This window comes from Python bivittatus, unplaced genomic scaffold (assembly GCF_059951505.1).
Source record: "Python bivittatus isolate LINGU-HERP-01145 unplaced genomic scaffold, Pbiv_v1 ctg000840_np1212, whole genome shotgun sequence".
Classification (NCBI taxonomy): domain Eukaryota; kingdom Metazoa; phylum Chordata; class Lepidosauria; order Squamata; family Pythonidae; genus Python; species Python bivittatus.
This window is the reverse complement of record NW_028277113.1, coordinates 7,666,456-7,690,109: the sequence shown is the minus strand read 5'-3', so window position 1 is coordinate 7,690,109 and position 23,654 is coordinate 7,666,456. Positions and strand designations below refer to the sequence as shown.

The window sequence follows — 23,654 nt, the reverse complement described above, 5'->3', positions numbered from 1 at the left end:
GTGCCAGGAGATGAAGGGATCAGTTATCAAGTTCACAGCTGTGGTGGAATCTTTTAAAGGACATTAAGCTCACTAACCTCACTTTCTAACCACTTTTGGAAATTGCTTATCTAATCATTTTAAAACTACTAGAGATCTTTGGAACAAGAAGTTGGGAAAACTACCTGGTTAGTCTATTTTTATTTCTGAACAACAACAACAACAACAACAACAACAAATTGTAAGTTTAAGAACTCAAAGAATTTGAAATAAATGGCAAAAAGCTAAATAAGATTTTGAACTAAGAAAGTTATAAACAAATTAAGGGTCCAGACAAATCTGAAACATTGAAACTTTTACTATAAGATTTTGGAACTAACTAGATATAAAATAAACAGCTGTTCGTGGGAACCAAAATTATTTTGTCTACTGTAAGTCGTAACAGAGATTAGAGACTTTGTGATTTCAGTTTGACACTAGAGGGGACTTAAGATTCCAGGCAAAAAGAGAAATGGAAATGTAAACCTGCTTTTAGTTTTGATCAGTATTGGGATTTATAAATTGACAAAATGCTATAACATTTGAAATATTAAAGGAGATCTTTGAAGAATAGGGTCAGAAATTAGCAGCCCCAATATCAACAATATCAATGACAATGTCTGCTTCTATGGATAGATTATTTTTATTTTATTTATTTATATATCAAATTTATATCACCGCCCAACTCCCCCACAAGGAGGGACTCTGGGCAGTTCACAAGACAATTTAAAATCAGTAAAAACATAAATAATACAAATATAAAATACAATTATTAAATACAATAAAATCCAAGAGATGGTGATATTATTTCAGCCTGTGACCAGATAATATCAGTCAAAGGTAAGACTAGGAAACCAGCCATCCCCAAAACTGACTATTCCCATCCCCACCCCATGCATGATGACAAAACCAGGTCTTCAGTTTTTTTCTGAAGTCTAAAAGGGAGGGGGCCAACCTCACTTCTGGGAGAAGGGTGTTCCAAAGGGCAGGGGCTACTGCAGAGAAGACTCACCTCCTGGACCCCGTCAGATGAAATTCCCTTACAGACGGGGTCCGTAGCATGCCCTCTCTGCATGACTGGGTGGGATGGGTTGATGTGGCGGGGATGAGACAGTCCTTCAGGTACCCTGGTCCCATGCCATGTAGGGCTTTAAAGGTGATAACCAACACCTTGAATTGGACCCGGAAGCAAAGTGGCACCCAGTGCAGCTCACGGAGCAAAGGTGTTATATGTGCTGACCTTGAAGCACCTAAAATCGCCTGCACGGCCACATTCTGGATCAGTTGAAGCTTCCAGATACTCTTCAAGGGTAGCCCCATGTAGAGCGCATTACAATAGTCTATATGGGAGATGACCAGGGCATGAGTGACTGTTCAAAGGGCCTCTTGGTCCAGGAAAGGGCGTAACTGGCAGACAACATGAAGTTGTGCAAAGGCCCTCCTGGCCACGACTGCCATCTGCTCTTCGAGCAGGAGTCGTGAGTCCAAGAGGACCCCCAAGTTACGCACTGGATCTGTCTGAGGCAGTGCAACCCTATCCAGAACCAAAGATGGCAAATTCCTAGGGACTGAGGAGCCATTAACCCACAGCCACTCTGTCTTGCCCGGGTTCAGCTGAAGCCTGTGGTTCCCCATCCAGACCCCCACAGCCTCCAGGCACCTGGAAAGGGCAGCCACAGCATCACTTACTTCTAATTGAGGAACAGACAAAAGTTTCCCAAGGAGAAAAGCTTCCTCTGTTCAAACCAACCTCTTGAGCCCAGACCATAAAATTACTGATGGTGAGATTCTGAGTAATCTGTATAATTGCACTTATGCCAATGTGCAGTTACCAGTCACCTGACGTAAATATAATACAGTAGTTGAATGTTTTCATACAGTGTAGCTGTGTATCAGAAAAAAACAAATCTTTCTCTAGCCAAGTATAATGGCTGTTACAAGAGGCATAAGGATAAGGAAGAGGAGGGGAAAAAAATGAGGGGGAAAATGGGAATATATAAATAGTTAAAGCTTAGGAAAAAAACCAGAATAAAACAAATCCTGAATTCGGGGCAGACTAGATTGTTTTATGGCATATTGTTTTAAATGTTCTATCATATGAAAGAAGAAAGCCATAAAAGTAGGTGGGATAGTAGTCTATGCTACTAACTATCATTTAACATATAAAAAATTGCAAAACAGATAACTTATTTTTATTTTTTAAAAAGTTTAAAAAATTTTTTTAATCTTTTTTAAAAATTCCAGAGAGACAATATAAGCAAAAACTCCCTTTGTGGTTTTAGCCTTCAAAATAAGAAAGTGAGGACTTGTTTAAAGTTTTCAATGTACTCTCTGATTCTCAAAACATTCTGAGGGCTCTTATTCCGATGAAACATTCTGAAGGGGACTGTTTTGTTCTGAGATCGGGGGAAAAAAAAAACCTTTTCCTGCTTTGCACATTGTCCTAGGAGAAAGATATTTCAATGCAGCTGTATCTAATATTTCCTAATTTTCTGTTTTACTACTGAATCCAAAGAACAGTTCCTGATCATATTCATTTAGCTTATCTCATTAAAACAGTCTTATTTAAACTATTTTCCCTGTGGCTTTGCTTAGTCCATATATTTACACTGCTTATGGGGAATTGTAGTTCATTGTTTCCTATCTACCCTCTTCTACTGCAGTCTTACAATTATGTTATAAGAAGGATTTAGTTAGAGATTCTCTTATCTTTTAAAACCTGAAGTTGCTTTTATTGTACCATTTACTGATACCACACATACACATACAGGCAGCTCCTTTTCCATACATTTGACATCAACCAATATAAATATCATTTAAGGGAAGGAAGGAAGGAAGGAAGGAAGGAAGGAAGGAAGGAAGGAAGGAAGGAAGGAAGGAAGGAAGGAAGGAAGGAAGGAAGGGATTATACATATTTTAAACAATTATGTAGTTGTTTAAAAAAACTAGTGGATGTTAAAACTTGATTCTATGCATATACTGATTTACTTGGAAGGGTGTTTCAGTGGTATTACTTTAGTCTGAATGCTAATAATTTGTCTAGGTGAGCTTTGTGAAATTACATTAAAGGCATTTGAAATGCTGTATTAAGGGGTTATGGTGGGGGGGAGATGGTGCTTTGTGGTAAAAAAAAAGTCAATTTGATTTGGAGATTTGATTAAACCAGTCTATTACAATCCTTATAGATCAACAGGTATAGAACAACATGTAATATGATTAGCAACTGCATTCTTCCTAGGTCTGAGAGAGAACCACTGGCCTAATGTTATCCAGCTAACTTCATGTCTAAGCCAGGACTAAAACTCACAGTCTCCTGGTTTCTAGGCCAGTGCCCTTATCCACCACACCAAACTGGTTCTCCTATTAAAGTTAGGCCTATCCCATCTGGGCTGCAAAAATTTTGTTGCCCACCAGAGGTAAGACTGTTTACATCTCTTTGTCTCCATCTAGTCGTCATCTAATTTTTGCAACCTGGATATGATAGGCCTAGTACACATAAAGAACTAGTAAACACTACTTCCTGGCATAGTAATAAATTAACTGTACCTAAAAATAACCCCAACCCTTTCCATTTTCTGAATATAAGTTTTAATATATGATTATGAGAAGACAAATAGAAGGAGACATGAGAGATTTGGAGGGAATACAAAAGAAAACTTGGCATGATATATTAGGGAGTTGGAAGGGACTACAATGATCATCTAGTCCAGCCTCTGCAATGTGCAGAAAACCATTTAAACCATCTAGCCTCTTTTTAAAAACCTCCAGAGATGGAAAAACCACAACCTCCACAGGTGGACTGTGCAGTGTTGTACAGAAAGTGTTGCATATATTTAAAGAAATCAGCTGCAATTTATACCCTTTATTTCTGGCCCTAGTTTCTATGGCAATAGAAAATAATTCTTGACCACCTTCCCTATGGCACCCTTTTATGTAACTGAACATGGATGTTATGTTTCCCATCAGTCTTATTTTTCTTAGACTGAACACTTACTTACTTATTTATTTATTTATTTATTTATTTATTTATTTATTTATTTATTTATTTGATTTGTTACCCAGACAAGACAAAGGACAAAAAAAAAAAAAAAAAAAGGACAAAGAAGCAGTTCAGAGAGGAACTGTGAAGAGAAACCAGGCCTTCTGACTCAGTTAATGATTATCAACAGAGTGATGGAGCCAGATCCCTGAAAATGAGAATGTTGTAGAGAAAAACAGAAAAAGGCTGTGCTTTAAAGAATGTAAGGAACAAACACAATTGTGGGCAGAAATAAAGGCAGGCCAATACTGAGTGAATTGTGGCTGAAAGGCACTGCATACCAGCATCTGTAGTTTCAACAGCACTATAACGCTGCCTTATTACTTCATCCTGTTTTATAATTATTTTTATCATACAAATGACATTATCATCATGTTTTGATCACCATTTTCTTACTGCAATCCTAACAACATGCATAATCTATTTTGATGATTGATAGTACTTCAAACCATCACAAACCAATTGTAGGAGAATTCTGCAAACATGGAGCTGAAGATGAGTTTAACAAAAGAGTCTGGGGAAAAAAGCCATTGTCTAGTTATAAACGAGAAGAGCAAAGGTTGGGGGTTTCTTAAATCTTTTCCTCAGTACAATATTTATTCTGGATGCATGTGCTTCAAGTCCTAAGCTTCCTTACTTGGAAGTAAGACTTACTATCATCAATATGACTGACAGTCCAAGAGATGCTCAGACTGAAGACCTGGATCAGAGATTGGTAGATTTTTAGGTTTTTAGTGGGATGCAATTGGCTCTTTGTCTCACCTGACTTCTGTTTGGTTGGTAATTAAAATACTGTCCCCTGTCCACTTCCAGACCTGGTGTTCCAGTGCAATAAGAAGACAGACTATAGATCAACCCTTCAGCATGCTGCTGAATAAGGTATCTGGTCTAAGATCCCAGAGTGTTGAGGCAGAATAAATATGGCTATGGTTGTCACTTGATTGCCTCTGCTCAGGCCAGACTTTTTAGCAAGCAGGAAAGGCAAAGTTCCTTCCTTTTTAAAGAGGTGTTTGTTGGAGACATTCAATCAATGTAACTCCTTACCAGTAACTAATCAAAATCCTGCTGAGAGTCTGGTTGATTGTGGCACATATAAATTTAATAAAAAAACATAAATGAATGTCTTCTGGAAAATCTGTGGAAAACTGGAATGTGGACAAGATCATCGATCCACAGTACTCTTCCTGCTGTCACAGATGGAAAATAGGCACATATATATTTAAAGCACTACATTTCTTTTGTGCAGCACCCAGAGACATGATAAACAAAGGAGCCACAGGAATATGAATAAACTGAAAATGATTCTCTCCCATGCACAGAACAATGGCTTCTGCATTCCTGTAGAGCACGCCACTGTCTTTAGCAGTTCATGACAGAATGCCAGAATAGCCAAACAAGGTGTGACATAATTAGTCCTCTATTATTCCCAGAGCTATGTTTCGTGAATGTTTACACTTACCATAGTGGATAGAATCATAAAATATTCAGTGTGTGCCTGAAATGTCAAGGATTGTGGCATTTCAAGACACGGGAGTTGGGAGACAAATGAATTTAAGTATATCTTGACTGTGTCACAAACTTTCTATAGATAATAGGATAAAGGGCTCTTTCTTATCGATAGACTCTACTGACAAGCTCCAAAAAGTTTCTTATAATGTTTATGATGGAAAACAATTTTTAAACTGAATTGTTGAACAAATGCAGTTTGCCTGGACTGGAGACTATTAAAAATCGTGTGTCACTTTTTGCAGCGTGAAGCATGAAGAATGATATGGAACCATGTGAGAGAGCCTTGTCTCTGACTCTACCTGATCACCTGTACATTCAAACTATGTCAGAAAGAGTGAACAACAATATATGTGGAGGAACTCCATACCACAAAGGAGCGCAACTCAACCAAGAACTCCTTCAAAGAGAAGTTCTGGACAGCTCCTTCAGGTATATACTAAAAGCTGAGATGAATCTGAAAGACATGTCAGCAGACAAAGCTGGAATAAATCAATGTTATGGGCAAACCTGCTCTCAACAATAACAGTTGGTTTGAATAAACTTCCTTAGTATGACAGAATTCTACAGTACTCTTTCCCAAGTTGAGATCTTCCCAGAATTGCCTAGTCAGCTTGATTATTGCTAAGAATTCTGGGAATTGAAATCCACATACCTGGAGGGCGTATATATATTAGGGCTGTGCAAAAACTGGATTCAGAGGTTGGATTTAGAGTCACTTTTTGTGAGATGGGTGGTACCTAAATTTGAAATATATATAAAATAAATAAATAAAGTTGATCCAATGAAGATCCATTTGAGTCAGTCATCTGAATCAGATTCACGAACTGAAACTGTGCCTGGATCCATCAATGGATCAAATTAGATGCCTCTGTATCTATCCAGTTCTTTTAAAACTAATCTGCAGATTTTATTGCTGACCACCCCACCCCAATTTATGAGATTCCAACACATACTTTGCAGTATTGCAACAATTTATATATTGGAAAAATCTGAGGTGGTGGGAGAGGGCGAGTTGTATGATGGGATCCCTGACATTGACATGAACAGCTGGCCAACACAGTTTATCACCTCAGTAAATTCTGCCAATCAGAGCTCCTATGAGCCAGACATAATTTTGATTTTCTGTCTCTGATGCCTTGTTTTTCTTTGCTTCATCTGTTAGGATTTGCTTGCTGTAGAAGCTCAAATCCATTTGGGGGGAGGGGGAGGGGGAGGGGGGAGAGAGAGAGAGAATAAAAAGTCCTTTGCTTGTGTAACAAACTGGGACCTCTCACAGCACCAATTCCATCAGTGATGAACACTAAAATTATTAAACAGTCTTAGGTATTCTGGAAGTTAATATAATTGTTAATAAACTATAATTTATCTATGCAATGTATTAAATAATATTTTAAGTTATAACATTCAAGTCAATCAAACAATAACAGTAGTCAGTTATTCCAATCAACAATGTATAGGTTAACCCAGAATCTTGGGTGTTTGAAAGTCTACAGATAACATAACAATTTTAAGCAGTCTGTGTACATTTAATCCCAGGGCAGAAACATGAGCAAAAAGAAAAATGGGAAGTGGTGGATTTTGAGTGCTGATTCACTTTAATGAAACATATACAGAGTTCAGCTATAGAAGGAGGAAGCAGAAAAATTGAGACAAAAGATATTGTAAATCTCACCAAGGCCTAGGTTACCAGATATCAGAATATGCAAAGGAGGACATGGACAACAGAAAAGGAGGACAATTGTGGGAGGTGGGAAGACACACTGATTGTTTAACTTTCTTGGCACCTGCACAAAAATTACAGCAAAAAACAAAACAACAACAAAAAAAAGTATTTAGGCCTACATGTATCTGAAATTACTTTTTCCAGCATCAGAAAGACTGGCTTTTTTCAACTGAAATATTTTTCCAACAAATCTTTATTTTCAAGAAATATGCTAGCAATATATAGAATCGACAAAGACATGCTTTTCACCATTGAAACATACTGTATGATGTGATCTACAGACTAGAGCAGGGTTTCCCAAAGTGGTCAATATCATGGCATCTCTGTAGCACACAAACCAACTAAAGCCCTCCAAAATATCTTAAGTAAACCAAAAGACCCAGTAGCCCAAGAAGAAAAAACAGGAGTCATCTACAACATACAATGTAAGGACTGTAACAACCACTATGTAGGACAGACCGGCAGAAGGCTAGCAGAGCACATCCATGAACAACCAACTAGCAGTCAGAAGACTCGATGAAAACTCCTTAATCTCACAACACATGGACAGACTTAACCATAGTTTCAACTGGGAAACTGTCAGCATCTTAGACCAAGCTAAATCCAAAAATGTGAGGGAATTCCTGGAAGCTTGGTATTCAGACAAAGCAGCCATCAACAGGCACATAGAGATAAACAACAACATCACACTATTCAAAAGAGACAATAAAAGGAAAACAAAAGACCAGAACTTCTCACCAGCAATCATCACCCAGATAAGCAGAGATTAATACCAAGATTATCACCAGACAATCAAGCAGTAAAGAATACCCTAATGGGAGGGTGGAGCTGGCGTCGCGGCGATACGGCGGGCGATCCTGGGCTCCCAGGATCGCAGCTGATATCTCCTCCCCCGGACGGTCCCGATGGACCTAAGCCGTCCCGAAGAGATGGTGATCGCAAAGGGCGCGTCCCGCGGATCTCAGGGACGCCGCAAGTCCCAGATCGATCCCGGGAGAAGCTCTTGAAGCCGGCGGAGGAGAGGCAGCCAAAAATGGCTGCGAAAGCCGGGACAGCTCCAAAGGAAGAAGGAAGAGAGGGGTGTCAACTGGGTGAGATGGACTTTCACTATTCAACTATTCTTAGAGAACACCTTAAGTAACTTAAAGAGATTTTTAAAAGTGAAGAAAAGTGGATTAAGCGGCGAGATTGAACCTTATAAAAAAAAGAAGGGGGAAAAAAAAATTTTCTTTTCAACTTTCCCTTTTTAGTGGAATTGGCAAGATGTTTTTCTTTTAAAAAAATATATCTTTAACTGGATTGGCTTTTTCTTTTTAATACTCAATAACTCTTTATCTTAAGCCTTTTTTTTTTACTAAGATTTCTTTATTGTTATAAGAAATTTATATTTTTTTATTTTGAAATGGGGAAAGTGGAGTTAAGAGAAAGTAAATGAAAGAAAGTTGCACTGCCATCTAGAGGCGCGACTTAGTGCTTTTTTCCTTCCATTGTGACGCATGCTCAAGGACTCTGTGCTTTCTAAAAAGATAGTGGGATGTGCATGTTTATACAGGTGCCATCCGTAACTATAAACAAGAAAGTGGAGTTGAAAGCGATTTTGAAAATATCAAGATGGAAAGTTTGAGCTAGTCACAAGAGCCTTGATTAGTGGCAGTAGCTCTTTTTTCTGCTAGAAGCTCTGCTTTGCTCTCCATTCCCCCCTCCCAGTTGGATTTTTTTTAAAGAGACTTAGTCTCTCCCCTCCTCTCCTTTTTTTTTTCTTTCTTCTTTTATTTTTCTCCTTTTGCTTCTTTTTTTCTCTTATTTTTGGCAAGAACAAAGATAAAGAATCCTTTGACTCAATGAAGGTTTATCAAGATAATAGACTATACGAGAAACACAATGCAGAAAAAGATCTTTAAACTATCGAGGATGACTATAAAAAACTGGAAGAAGAGCTGCAGAAATTCCCGCAAAAAAAAAAGAAAAAAAGATATTAAAGCTAAAATGGACTTAATTAAACATAAAACGGGATCAATGGAAAAGGAAGAAATAGTACAAGAAATCAGAAACATTAAACAGAATTATTGTGAGGCCTATAAACTGAGAATTAAAAGGGTTAATCAACTGATAAATGAAGAGAGACAGATTTGTTCTTGGCACTGAGGGTGAGAAAAAGATTATACAAGATCATAATGGAAAATCGTACTAAGAGAATGCACAAAAAGAAGAAGTAAAACAATATTGAAAGAAACTACTTCAGATGTTTAAAGAAAAAACGAGGGGAATACAACAATGATGGAACTGACAGAAGCTTTAAAAAGCAGAATGTTTGAAAGGACATTTATTATTGCTTTCTCTTATCCAATAATATAGAAAAAGGAATAAACAGCTAGATATTTTGGGATATTGAATGAAAAGGGTGAACTCAAAATTATGCAAGCGCTGGAATAAAGTATAAATCTGAGATGTATAGTTAAAAATTGTATTTGATTGTAAATGTCTTAAGAGATTAGACTAAAATTTATACATGGTTGAATATAGTAACATATAGATTTTAAACTAGAGACATTTTTGTTGAAACATGTAGTGAAGAATCTGGTTAGAACTGTAACCTGGTTAGAACTGTAACTGATACTGTAACTGATACTGGTTAGAACTGTAACTTTTAAGAATTGGAAAAATTAAAAAGTACTTATGCAGGAGGAAGTTATTGAAAATTATGGAATGTGCAGAGATGAGTTAAATTGAGATTTGATATTAGAGTAAGAAGATAAGTAATTTTATATGACACAGGATTTGTTTTTATTAATGATTAGATGAGAAAATATAGTAATGTAATGGATTAGGAAATTTTATAATAGAAATTTGATATTAACTATTATATATATACACATATAATCGATAGATGAAAATGTATTACTAATCCTATTGAAAGTTAAAATTTCTTGTAATAAATGATTCTATAGATTAGCTATGAATGATTAATAATTGTTTATTGATAAGTATACAAGTATATTTTGAATAGATGATATGAGAATTTAAGATTATGAAAGGGGCACCAACGAGTTGGTAACTGGTTGACACACGGTATAAAATGGAAGATGCTTTTTTTATGCCTTTTTATGTTTTTGTTTGTTCATGTATGTTTTGTGTTTGTTGTAAAAATAAAAAAAACATTTATATAAAAAAAAAAAAAGAATACCCTAATGAAGGAATTACCAGGAGAAGAAAAAATAAAAATAAACCACCATCCCCTCCACCAACACTGGCAGGGAAAGCCACTGTATATAAACAGAGAGCAAACTCCACTCCATTCTAGAACTGAAGATGTAACCTAGCCGGGTAATGGAACATTTGCAAGAAAACAATCAAGCTCAGAGAACCCCAAGGACTCCACAGTATCATCATTATTATATGTAGTACTGTTAGAAGGAAATAAAATTCTCCCCCCCTCCCCATGTCAGCAGGAAGTCAAAGCTTCCCATCTGTCTCACCCTACCATTGTTTATCTTAACAGCAATCAAGGCATATGACTAAATTATAGTAAGACTGGGCTCACCTAAAAAGATTAAGAGGTAAGAGAAAAAAACAAGAGTCCGCCACCCTAGCCCAAAATTAAATAACGAAAGACCTGGTTTTTCTAGTTTTCTTCCAGGCTGAATGACTTCAGAAAACTAGGAAGGGCCAACATTCCTTAACCCCAAAAAATCGAATAATAAAAAGATTTCTTCCAGAAGAGATCTACATTCCAATTAGACAATATCAGATAAGGCAAACACAGGAAACCCCAGGCAGTAGGGTGCCTGACCTTAGAATGCTCCCTAGTCAATTGCTCCATAGTTAATTTCACTGGCCAGTGCTCTCTCCTGGAATCCTGGCTAATTACCTTTTCTAAGAAATCCTAGAGGGCGGGTTTCTCTTTGCACCTTTTAAGGATCTTCCCTATAAAAGGAGATTCCTGGAAGCCCCCATGTGGCTGCCCAACAGCTGACTGTCTTATGTATCTGGCTCTGGGAAATAAAGGGTTCTCTGTCCTTCAAGGAACCGCCTGTGTGTTTATTCCCAGCTGAGTTGAACCTCGTAAGTTTGCATTCTAGCAGTACTATTAGTTAAAGTAGTATTTATTAAATTATTTTCATATAACAAATGTTTGAGGGTTGAACAATATGAAATTTCATGAAGGGGCCAATGAGTTGAAGAATTTGTGGACCCCTGGATTAGAGTGATCATAGATTTGAAGGGGCTAGATTGAAGCCAATTGCTGGAATCAGAAAATAAATTAAATAACATAAATCTAGGCGGTTGAGTCTGTTGATAGACAGGGAAAGAAAGAAGCAGACAATTTACAAGGTCACAATACATGAAAGTTTGAATGACTACTGTTGTGAAAACAGTCCAAAAAAACCCAAAAAACAAAAAATAAAAACCCACCAAGACATTCAAAAAGCCAGACAATATTTGATTTTAAGGCTATGCCTGCTGGAAGAAGACATGAGAAAAAGGAGGATACGTGCTGGATATCTGGCAACCCTAACTAAGGCCAGAAGGCAAGGTTGAAATAATAGGCAGCCTCTTACAAGGCAGGAGGTTTACAAATGTACAACTTATACTCACCTCACTCTCTCTTATACACAGAGACTATCCTAAAGGAGGACAGTTTAAGTAGGCATAGTGTAGCTGGGGAAAGAGAAGAGTAATTCCATTCTTGAAGAGAAAGGGGAACAAGGATTTCTGGGAAGGGGTGAATAAAATGGTATTGCTGATATAAGAAATTATCCTAAAAGTGGGTCAGTGATGGTGGTGTCAGAAAACACGCTGACAAGGTTCAGTTGCAATAAGCAGGCAGAAGGTTTATTGACGCATTTGCAAAGGCGGGTTCCACCTGGCAAGGTAGAACCCCAATCCACATTCATCAATTCCTTTTATACCCTCTCTGTCCTCCCCCTTAACGGGCTTGGCTCACATTCTTCCTTCCAAATCTTTTTGAATAAACAACACCCTCACTCACATGACATGTCAAGCCTACGCTGCCTGTGTCTAGTGATCTAACTATCCACTCATTGTTCTGGCGCCCCCCCCCCCCAGCACAATGACTTTGGTACACACTCATCTCCCTATCTCCCTAATATCTCTACCTCCTTATCTAGAAATTCCAGTTAATCCCCCTTTGCTTAGGACGGGCAGGTAAGTCACTTCCTTAGCCCCTTTGCACTCTCTCACAATCCCCCCTTTTTCTCTTCTTCCTTGATGTGCCTCAAAGTCACGCAAGAGTCGCATTTCCAGAGGGTCCCTTCGAACCCAACCTTTACAATACTCTCCAAACACAGGGCTTAAATGTATTACACAACAAATCAAAATTAAAATTCCTACAAATGCTATGGCCAGTATACATAGTCCTCGTATCCAGCCCCACCCAGGAAGCCAACTAGTCAACCATGACCAGTCATCTAGTCCAACTTCAGTCCCCATCTCATGATGTTCTTGGATTCCTCTTTCCATTGCTTTAATCGTGTGTGTAATATTTACCTGCTGATCTGAAATGTACACACAACAATACTCACGCAGCAGGGCACAAACTCCCCCTGTAGCGGCCAACATCTGGTCTAACACTTGTCGGTTCTGTAAGACCACATGTCTCATTTCTCCAACTTCCTGATTCAAATCCTTCATGTTCTTTATAGACAAATTGAACATGTATTCTGTCCAATTACGTAAGGTATGTATGTCTTTATAATTAAGAAAAACCCCTATGGCAGGGATTATGCTCCTTCCAATAGCTGTTCCAGTGGAGGCCGTCAACCCTGAGGCTTCTCACCTGTTTCGGGCCCGGGCTTGCAATGGGACATTCTGCAGAATCCTAAGGGCAGGAGCAACTCTACCAATGGTGCAAGTTCCATGCCACTTAGGTGGTAATCCTTTATATGCTCGGTCCCCACAGAGGAACCAAAGCCCTTGTGGCAGATAAACATATCCCTGATTCACCTTCCCTTTTGCCTCCACCCCTTGGTATTGAATAGTTGCCATAACGCCCAGGGTCTTACACATCGGGCTTTCTCTCAAGGTGTTATTATATGTTCCAAATTTCTTTCTGCATTGCCACTCTTCCCAAGTACCTTCCCCTGTAGGATCCACCTGCCAAGTCAGATTGCACTTGGGATACTCTCCCATATTCAAACTGGCCATCTCATTCGTCTTATTCCCTTTCAGGCACAAGACTGCTGAGGCTACCTCTCGGGTCCCTACCAGGGTAACAGTATTATTTTGATTTTCATAATATAGTTGGATGGTGTTTTTAGGTTCCACTAGGGTCCACTCAGTTTCATTCACCGGCCATGCTTCCCAAGGAACCCCTTTATTAGTGGGCGCTATCTTACCACAAATCCAGCAGTCACTCAAATTCAGCTGCCTGCTATGGCCCTCAATCATCTTGATCCATTCATTTTGTTTCCAAGCTAGATATGACCACGTCAGGGGTGCAATTATCAGAATGATTATTACCAGGTTCTTCATCTTGAGTCTTCAAGCACCGGTGAATTACCCACAACAGCAATTACCCTAATACCAGCAAACCTACTCCCCCACCCATACACAAAAGCAAAGCATGTTTAACTATGAGTCCTTTCCAGTCTTTCGCAGGGTCAGCTTCAGGTTCCCTGGATGTTGCGTACACGTCCACTCTGGCTCTGGAGCTCGTTTCACTCGATGATAGTGGGTCCATCCACCCTCTCGGGTTCGCACAGCAGACTCAGTGGTTAGCAGCACCTGATATGGGCCAGTCCAGTTAGGTTTCAGTTTGTCCTCCTTCCAACTCTTGATTAAGACCCAATCACCTGGTTTATGGGGGTGTTGCTCCTCTCCCAAGGGAGGTCTCTGCGCCAACAGTCCTTGTTTCCTTAAAGACATAAGAGATTGGGACAGTGACAGCAAATACTTTCTCAAGAAGGCATCTTTAAGTTCCGGGATTGGCATCCCCAGAGTGGCTACATAAGGTCGCCCCATTAGCATTTCAAAAGGAGACACTCCCACATCTTTCCTTGGACACGTTCGCATCCTCAGAAGTGCTACGGGTAGGTTCTTAGTCCAGGGTAACCCCGTCTCCATTCCCAGCTTAGTCAAGTGCTTCTTCAATTCCCCATTTGCTCTCTCCACTTTTCCACTTGACTCTGGGTGCCAGGGGGTGTGTAGCTCCCATTTCACCCCCAAAGTTTTCATCACTTCCTGTAAAACCTTATGGGTGAAGTGCGTCCCTCTGTCGGAATTCAAAGTTTCCATAATCCCATATCTGGGAACTATTTGTTCCAAAATTATTTTACTGACCACCTGGGTAGTTGGTCGCCAACATGGTATCGCCTCCACCCATCCGGTCAAATGGTCTTTCAATACCAGCAAATACTTCCAACCTCCCACCATCAGAACTTCAGTGAAATCTGCCTGCATTCTTTGAAACGGCCAGACTGCCAATGGGCGCCCCCCCCAGGCTTTTTTTCTCATTGCCCGTTTGTTGGTCTTTTGACAAATTAGACACTTCCAGCACACAGCCTGAGCTTCAGTCCACATCCCCAGGCTCCAATACAAAGTCTTGACTATGTCTACCAAAGCTTGCACTCCCCAATGAGATCCCTCATGTAATTTTTCCAAGATTCCCCGCATAGCAGCCCTGGCAATCACTCTCACTCCTTCTTGAGTCTCCCAAATTCCTTCCTCATTTTGTACACACCCTTCTCGTTCCAGCAGTATTCGCTCTAACTCTCCTGGAACCCACGGGGGTGGATCCTCTATCATTGGAATTGACAAATAAACAGTCAGGGGCTGCCCTTTTGCTGCCTGTTTGGCTTTCACATCTGCCCACCGATTGCCTCGGGCTTCCAAACTGTCCCCTTTTTGATGTCCTTTTACATGTACCACCACAATCTTCGCCGGTCCAAGGAGAGCTTCCAACACCTCTAACACCAGCTTGTGAGTTTTAACCTCTTTTCCTCCTGAGGTCAACAATCCCCGTTCCTTCCAAATCTTCCCAAAGGAGTGCACCACCACCCAAGCATATTGGGAGTCCAGAAATAAAGTCACAGCGAGCCCCTTGCCTAACTCCAACCCCCTCTTTAAATTAAAGCGTACAATTCACAAGTCTGGGCTGACCAATCTCTAGGCAAAGCTCCACTCTCAATCACTTCCCCTTCAGTGGTTACAATAGCAAAGCCAGACAATCGTTCTCCCTCTTCCACTCGACTTGATCCATCCAAAAACCATTGTTCCCCTTCTTCCAATGGGAGTTCATTCAGATCCAGACGCACCTTGGTTTGTAGTTCTAAAATGGTGCTACAGTCATGTGAACATTCCCGATCCCATTCCTTCCTCTCTCCTACCAGAAATTCTGCTGGATTAAGATTACGATCTACCCCAATAATCACATCAGTTTGCACCCTCAATATGGTCTCATATTTTAACATTCATCCCTCTGTCATCCAAGTAGCTGCCTGCTGGCTGAGTATGCTCAAAATCTGATGAGGGCTGCTAATGACTATCGGACCCCCAAACGTCAATTTCTTGCTCTCAGTCATCCTCTCACTACTGCTTCTAATATCTTACTCAAAAATGCCACCGGTTGGTATTTCCCAGCTCTCTTTTGGGCCAATACCCCTGTTGCCACCCCATCCGCCACAGTCACATACAAGTGGAAGGGCAACTTCAGATTAGGCAGAGCCAACACCGGCGCAGTTATTAAACTATTTCTCAATTCCTCCCATTTCCTCGGATCCTCGCTGTCCCACTCCACGGGTTCACCCTTCTCCAAAGGCAACTTATCATACAAGAACTTTACCTTCTCCATGTATCCATCTATCCACAACCTACAATATCCCACCAATCCCAAAAACTTCCGCACCTCCGTCTTTGTTCTTGGAGGTGCAAGGGTTAAGATTCCACTTATTCTTTCTGGATCAATTGCCTTTCTCCCTTGACTCAGCACGTGTCCCAAATACTTCACCTCTGATTGCACAAACTGAAGCTTTTCCTTTGACACCTTTAACCCTTCTTCTGCCAGCCAGTTTAACAAAGCAATGGTATCTTCTTTTACATTTTGCACATATTGTCTCACTGGTCTCCCCTCCAGGGGGGGCACGGGTCCTTCCCATCTTACATGATACCAAACATTAATATACGGAATCTGTGGAGCTAACCCATGCTGCTCCAAAAACTCCTTCTCTTTGGTAATCCAATAAGGATCTACCTCCCCTTCCGGATTCCAGAAATATGGATATTCTGGGTCTACCAGAGGGTTATGTGGCCAATCTTTCACACAGAAACGCAGCATGTGTTCCTTCTTCAACTCATGAGTATAGGGGGATAACCAACTCGTTCCCCACTGCTGCAGCAACTGCCCCAATGGAGAGTCCGGAGGAATCCGCGGACAGGATAGAGCCTTGACTCGCTCTCCCACATTCCTTTTGGACTGTCCCTTGCCCATATTACCACCAGCACCGTATCCCACCCAGTTAGACCTCTGCGCCTAACTCCTTCCGACGTCCAACGTCAAAGTTCCCCTCGTTACTACAGCGCAGGACCACTCACCTCCACGGGCTCGCCCAGCTGATCCTCGCCAACCAGCCACTTCTTCCTTCTGCAAGCTCAGCGTCTTGGTTGAAGCCCTCGTCCCCAATGCCGAGAAGATCAAGCGATGGCACCCCGCCCTCTTCTTCCCAAACGGAAGGCAGCCGCACGAGCACGGGCCGATACCGCAAAGTCCCGCCGGCAACGAGGAGGGGCTCCTGGCTGGCTCGCCAAATTTGTCAGAAAACACGCTGACAAGGTTCAGTTGCAATAAGCAGGCAGAAGGTTTATTGACGCATTTGCAAAGGCGGGTTCCACCCGGCAAGGTAGAACCCCAATCCACATTCATCAATTCCTTTTATACTCTCTCTGTCCTCCCCCTTAACGGGCTTGGCTCACATTCTTCCTTCCAAGTCTTTTTGAATACACAACACCCTCACTCACATGACATGTCAAGCCTACGCTGCCTGTGTCTAGTGATCTAATTATCCACTCATTGTTCTGGAGCCCCCCCCCCCCAGCACAATGACTTTGGTACACACTCATCTCCCTATCTCCCTAATCTCTCTACCTCCTTATCTAGAAATTCCAGCTAATCCCCCTTTGCTTAGGACGGGCAGGTAAGTCACTTCCTTAGCCCCTTCGCACTCTCTCACAGTGGGGAGAATCCACAGCAAAACAAAGGACAGTAGCAGTGTATCCCAATCACTTTCTTTTCTTTGCTTTTATGTTCAGGAATATTACTCTTATAGGGGAATTGAAGCTGAAGGATAGTTAATACAAACAAGCCCATCTTCAGAGAGAGGGGCATGGCAGGCCCTAAGGAAAAGAGTCAGGAGAAGGATGGAGGGAGAAACAGTGGTCTAAAGTTTTGGGTTGCCTCATGGCCTTTCTCCCAGGCATGAACAGAAGTATGATTAAAGAGATTGGTAGCCTGAAAGGATTTCCAAGTTCTTTCTTTTGCTTACCAAAAAGATTCCACAGATGGGCCGGTGGCATTTGTAAGGCAGCTGCTGAATCTTTAAGATCAGCAATGTAAAGGGGGAAAGGCTTAAGATATTTTTGTCCAGCCTTGTAGTCCTAATGCTGCTTGAAAAGATAAATCTTGGGTCAGTTTAATATCATTTTGTTCCCAGTTCCTACCAGAATTTCCTGAGCCCAGGGGATCATGAAAGAGTCTCCAAAAGTACACCAGTTTGTTCCTAGACTGGAGTCCTTTGCCAGCCAACTAGAGTTGTCTTCTCTTGGGCATAAGGATACCGGTTTCACTATAAGAATAAGCTCTTTGCTGCCAACAGCATTTTTGTCTTTCTGACTACACAAATCTGAGTCCAGTTAGGGAGGTACTCCTTAGGAAAGGAGCAGCAAATCAGGGAATTCACTGTTCTTGTGTGTAATTCTATCTTCCTCCAAATCCATATTATTGAAATCCCATTTGTGTCTGTTTTTTCCTACTGCTTAGTTCTTTTGGTTCCCCTACTGATTTCCTTTCATTCACTCATTTTTAAAAAGCCAAAAACACATTCCTCTGTTGTTTGCCTACTTATTGCCTATCTATCTTGGGCATGAGTATAAGCATGAGTCTTGAGTGGAGGTGGGGTGGGGGTCTGAGTTTGTGTTCAACTTAGACTACTGTGCATAGAATACAGACAAGCACTCATATAGCTCAGACATTTTTTATTGTATTAGGCATGCAGGGAATAGAAAAACAGAGATGAGCGGTAGACTAAGTTTGAAACCATCAAGTTAGTCTACCACTCCCTGTTCTCTCCTCATTTTATCAGGTGGGAGTAGCAGAATGACAGCTCCTCCTGTGTTAGTAGGCACCACTAATACTGTGGTGGGTGGAGGGAGGGAGGGAGGGAGGGAGGGAGAGAGAGAGAGAGAGAGAGAGAGAGAGAGAGAGAGAAGCTTTCTAACGAGGAAAGGGAGATAGGAGAAATGGAGTGAAAGAGAGACATCCTGGCAGAAGAAGGGGACACATAAATCATTTTGTTCTCAGTTCAAAGTTGCATCTGGTATGACTTAGCCATGGCTACCCAGGAGAGGAACATGACTGACCACTAATCAGAATTCCAAGCAAGAGAGTGTTTAGCAGGGCAGGCAGTGTTGTGATATCCCATCCCATCCCATCCCATCCCATCCCATCCCATCCCATCCCATCCCATCCCATCCCATCCCATTGATCATGAGTTGGTTCAGCAATTGTAAGATAGATAGATATAGATATAGATATGGATATGGATATAGCTATAGAATAAAGCTTACAAATGCAAAGATAAAAAACTAATACAAACTAAGAAAAATATAAAAATGCAGAGAAAAAAATAAGAAAAATGAAAAGAAAATAAGGATACATACATACATACATACATACATACATACATGCATAAAGAAATGACTCCCCCTCCCTCCAGACAAGTACAAACAACTCCAGTAACTTAACACCTTCTCTAATATTTCAATAAAAAAAAATCTTCCCATATCTCTTATCAGTAAGCAAATTGTAAAAACTCATCAGTCCTAATCAGCAAAAGTCCATTATTAGCTAGAAACCAGAAATAATAACATATATATTTTAACCTTAATCAAATAAATCCATTTTATATTCCAACTTATCACTTTCTCTAAATAAAGCAAAACAAATCTCTCCTAATATCTTATCTGTTATCCATAAACAAATCTTTAAAGCCTTGTCATTCAGTCCTGGTCAAAAAAAGTTCCATTAAGAGCTACCAGAAACCACAATATGTATATTTTAACCCTGATCAAATAAATCAACTTCATATTCCTTCCATTTACTTTTAAAAAGTAATCCCTTCAAATAATGTTCCACAAGTTGATTTCTTATCATTTTCTCTTTGTCTTCTCTCAGAAACTCCTTCATTAGTTTAACACATCTCTTTTGTAAATCCAAGATAAGAAAGCTATCCAAGTCACTCTTCTGATTTATTATTTATATGTCCCTTTCATGAACTTCTTTCATCAAGGATAGAGGGAAACTCCCCCGTGTAGTGAAACTTGCCCTTCTGAAGGTCCTTAACATCCAAAAAGTCAATGACAAGCAATTTCCCAAGGTGACTAAGAGAGGAAGTGGGTGAACCCAGTGTCCTTTTGAAAGTGACAAACCACGGCTTAGGCAAGATGATTTCCACCCAGCTCCCTAAGCTCTAAAACCTGCCAGAGACCATTATTTTATGATCTCTTTGTGGGAAGCCTCTGCATGGAGCAAACTTGTGGGTAATCCTAGTCCTCTCCTTGATCCAGAAAGGAGTTCCGAGGAGCCAATCCATTCTTTGGCTCCTCTTTCTGTCACAGTTGTTGGTTCAACTCTCTGCAGAGCCTTCTTCAGACCATCATTGCTTTCCCTGAAGTCCCAGCAGTTGTGCTTTTAAAGGCATCTTCCTACTGTTTTGATACCATAAGATGGATCTTCAGGAAGAATGAGTGACCCCATTATTCTCTTGCATGCTGCACTGTTTTTGTGAAGATGAGTATGTCAGTTTGTCTTGCTTTTCACCTGTTCACAGAAGTTTGCAAGGTACATAGTTTCAGGTACAAACTGTTATGAAATCTTTGTCACACAATTTAACTCAGACTTCATCAAACAATCTCTGAACTCAAATTCATGAACTGAGTGAGGGAGTCTTGGTTCACAAAGGTCACTCCTTCTGGGAATGAGCAGGTGGGAAAATTAATTTAGTACTTGTCAAATTAATGTTCTCTTTGGTTGAGTTTGCAAAAAGAGGTCCAACAATCTTTTTAAAAGTTAAAGATAGAAGTAGAAGAGAAAGAAATTCCTTGATTTGCCTTGGACAGGCTATAAAATTCTTGGTACTAAGTGAATGCCTAGAGTGGATTGGTTCCAAATGTGTATTGTTGCTGTTAAACAAAATCAATAATGTTTAGAACTAGAATAGAGGCCATGGATGGGCCCTGCTCTACTGTTGTTCAGAAGAGCTGTGAAGACATGGCTATTCACCCAGGCCTTTGGCGAAAGAAAGTGAGACCCTTCATTTCATTGTGTTTGCCATCTTTTATCTTGATCTTTTACTGATTTTATTGTAATTTCTTCGGTTGAATTTTGTGAGCTGTCCAGAGACATTGTGAGTCAGGTGGCGTGCAAGTTTAATAAATTATTATTATTGTTGTTATTGTTTTCCTTCTAAGAATTAGGGCTACCATATCTTGGGTGCAGAAATCCAGACCACTAGATGGTATCAAAGAAATATCTCTTTCTTGCCATCTAGCAATTGTACGGATTTTTGCAGCTCAGACAAATTTGGTAGCCCACTGAGATAGAGATCATGGCTTACCTTATCTCTTTGTTTAAAGATATAAGAAACATAATATCTTTGCTCTCATTTAGCAGCCCCACAAACTTGTTCTACTCCTTCATCTAAACAGCCTTTAAAATCTTGGTTTTGGAAACTGTGAGAACTGAATTATCTCAAGGGACCATTCGAAACTGCCTCCCTGCTCACACACAAGCCATTGATCTCAGAGTGCCTGCCTTTTGGTCTGGGACAGGCTTAAACCTGAAGTCAAAGCAAATTTAATGGGCAAGCACAGAAACCTAACAAAAGGGCTTTTCCCAAATAGGTATTATTGGGGTTGGAGCTGTGAATAGGTTGTTATCTCTGAATGAGGGCAGTTGTCACCTACTACATTGTATCATCTTCTCCAAAATCATATTAATAAAGTTACAGATATTAAACCAAAACAGGACAGGAGTGGGACAAGCTCAAGTCTCCTCCTTCATTTTATACTTTCAACCTAATGATACTGACAGTCACACTTTTCTAAACATTCCTTGTGGTTTCCAATGAGCAGGCAAAAGAACTTTTTCTTGAATTCATCTTTATATCACAAATTAACTATTATTTATCAACATGGGAGATTCCAATTCTTTATTCCAAATGTCGTGGAGGAGGTTTGTTGTGTTTTCCTTTGCTCAGTCCTGCTCCTTCTGCCCTAAGAAGAAGTAGTGGTGAAACTTTGAATGTTTCCACTGAAACTTGGTAGGGTAAATATCCCATAATGGTTTCATCCCCATCCATGTTACTTTCATCTAATTTTGCCAAAAAACAGACAGCTTCCGGTACTTTGAAACTTCCCCATTATAGATTATGGACAGAGCTTCTTCTGAACTGAATATTTAATCTTGATTGAACTGAATCAGATTGCTATCAAATGTATAATCTTAAATCAAATCAAATGAAGTCTTCTTTAAATCTTCAGTTTCCAATTTGAATCGAAACAGAGCTGATTTTCACAAGCCTAATATTTATGGGATTGTAGTTTAATTGATTGGTTTTGCTGATCAGTTTTGAATGAAAAGTATTGGGCCACTGGGTGATTTGAAATGTTGAAATATGCTTTCATTGGGTCCTCCTGATTTGTGGGACCAAGAGCAATTGCATCTATTGCTGCCCCCATAAAATGGCCTTTATTCCTCCACCTTTCTTTATCCCCAAATACAGGGAACCACTGAGGTTACAGAATACCAAAAAGACGTGCAAGGTCTTTGTGGTTGTACTCTAACAGCTTTCCAGTCAAAAATCAAGCAAACTTTTCATTAACAGATGAAACAACATTTATCACCATCATCCTCTGAATGAGGGCTCATATCCACAAAATATAATTGTCAGCTACTGCAAAAGCAGTCATTTTATTTCCCACTTGTTCAAAGTCCTTGTGCTATGTATAACCAGCTTGGAATAATTATCCACCTTGGTCATGCTGATTTATCAGCAAAGTGCAAGTTCAAAAGGCAATTAAAGAAATTCAATTGCCTTCCTCCACTGCATATGCTAATATCCTGAGGTCTTATATTCTTTGGGATGGCTTTTTCAGTACATTGAGTTTCTGGGGATGTCTCCATTCTATTCCATGGCTTTTTAACCTCACTTTTGGCTCTGCTTTCTTATGAGCTGAGGTTGTTTTCTTCTGGCAAAATTTAAAAAAACAACAACAAGAAGACTGGACAGACCAGACCAGACCAGACCAGACCAGGGGTCCTGAGCAATCTGGCCTCAGCAGAACACTTCTCCTAAAGTCATAGCCTCCTAGTATAACACTCGCTTTGAGCAATACCCAAAATCTAGTTCCCAGTCTGGAATGGAGAGGTATGGCTGTCATTGCAAATGCCTCCTCCCTTATTCTGTGGATTATTAGACTATGTGAAAAAGACCAGAGGTGTGTCTGTGTGTGTCTTCAACTCAGTCTTGACTCCTGGCAACTGCCTGGATGAGTCCACACAGTTTTCTTGGCAACATTTTTGGAAGTGGTTTGCTGTTGCCTGCTTCTTAGGGTTGAGAGAGAGAGTGACTGGCTCAAAGTCACCCAGGTAGTTTCATGCCTAAAGCGAGACTAGAACTAGATCTCCTGGTATCCAGCCCGATGCCTTAAACTACTATCTCTCATTATAAATGTAGATTTCTGTACTATTGGCTCCTCCAAACTTTCTAGCCAAGTTGGAATATAACATATTAGAGAAATCATTTCACTGAATTTCTTTAGAGGAATGCCTTTTCCTATATCTTTCTCACAAAATGAAAAGTATTGTACAAATATATTACATAAATACATTGAATGAAATATCCTTCACAATTTGAAGTTGAGAATCATTATAGAGCTACTTAAAAAAAAAAAAGTAGTAGTGGACAGTGCTCAGAGAAAATTCTGCAATTTGGCTTTTCTTCTTCAGGAATATAGGTAGTCCTCAAGTTATGATCATTCATTCAGTGACCGTTCAAAGTTACAATGGTGCTGAAAAAATGGACTTATGATGAGTTCCCAAAGTTATATCCTTTGCAGCACCCGCACAGTCACATG

General features: G+C 40.1%; 1 long non-coding RNA gene across 5 annotated transcripts in view; it reads right to left on the bottom strand.

Annotated features, from left to right (window-relative positions):
- Positions 1-12,106: 12,106 nt before the first annotated feature.
- The window catches only part of LOC148213692 (uncharacterized), a 111,661-nt gene continuing 100,113 nt past the window's right edge, over positions 12,107-23,654 (bottom strand). For all 5 annotated transcript variants that reach the window (XR_015794020.1, XR_015794018.1, XR_015794019.1 and 2 more), the window contains one exon: positions 12,107-14,163. This is a non-coding gene — a long non-coding RNA (uncharacterized LOC148213692). The remainder of the gene's footprint in view (positions 14,164-23,654) is intronic.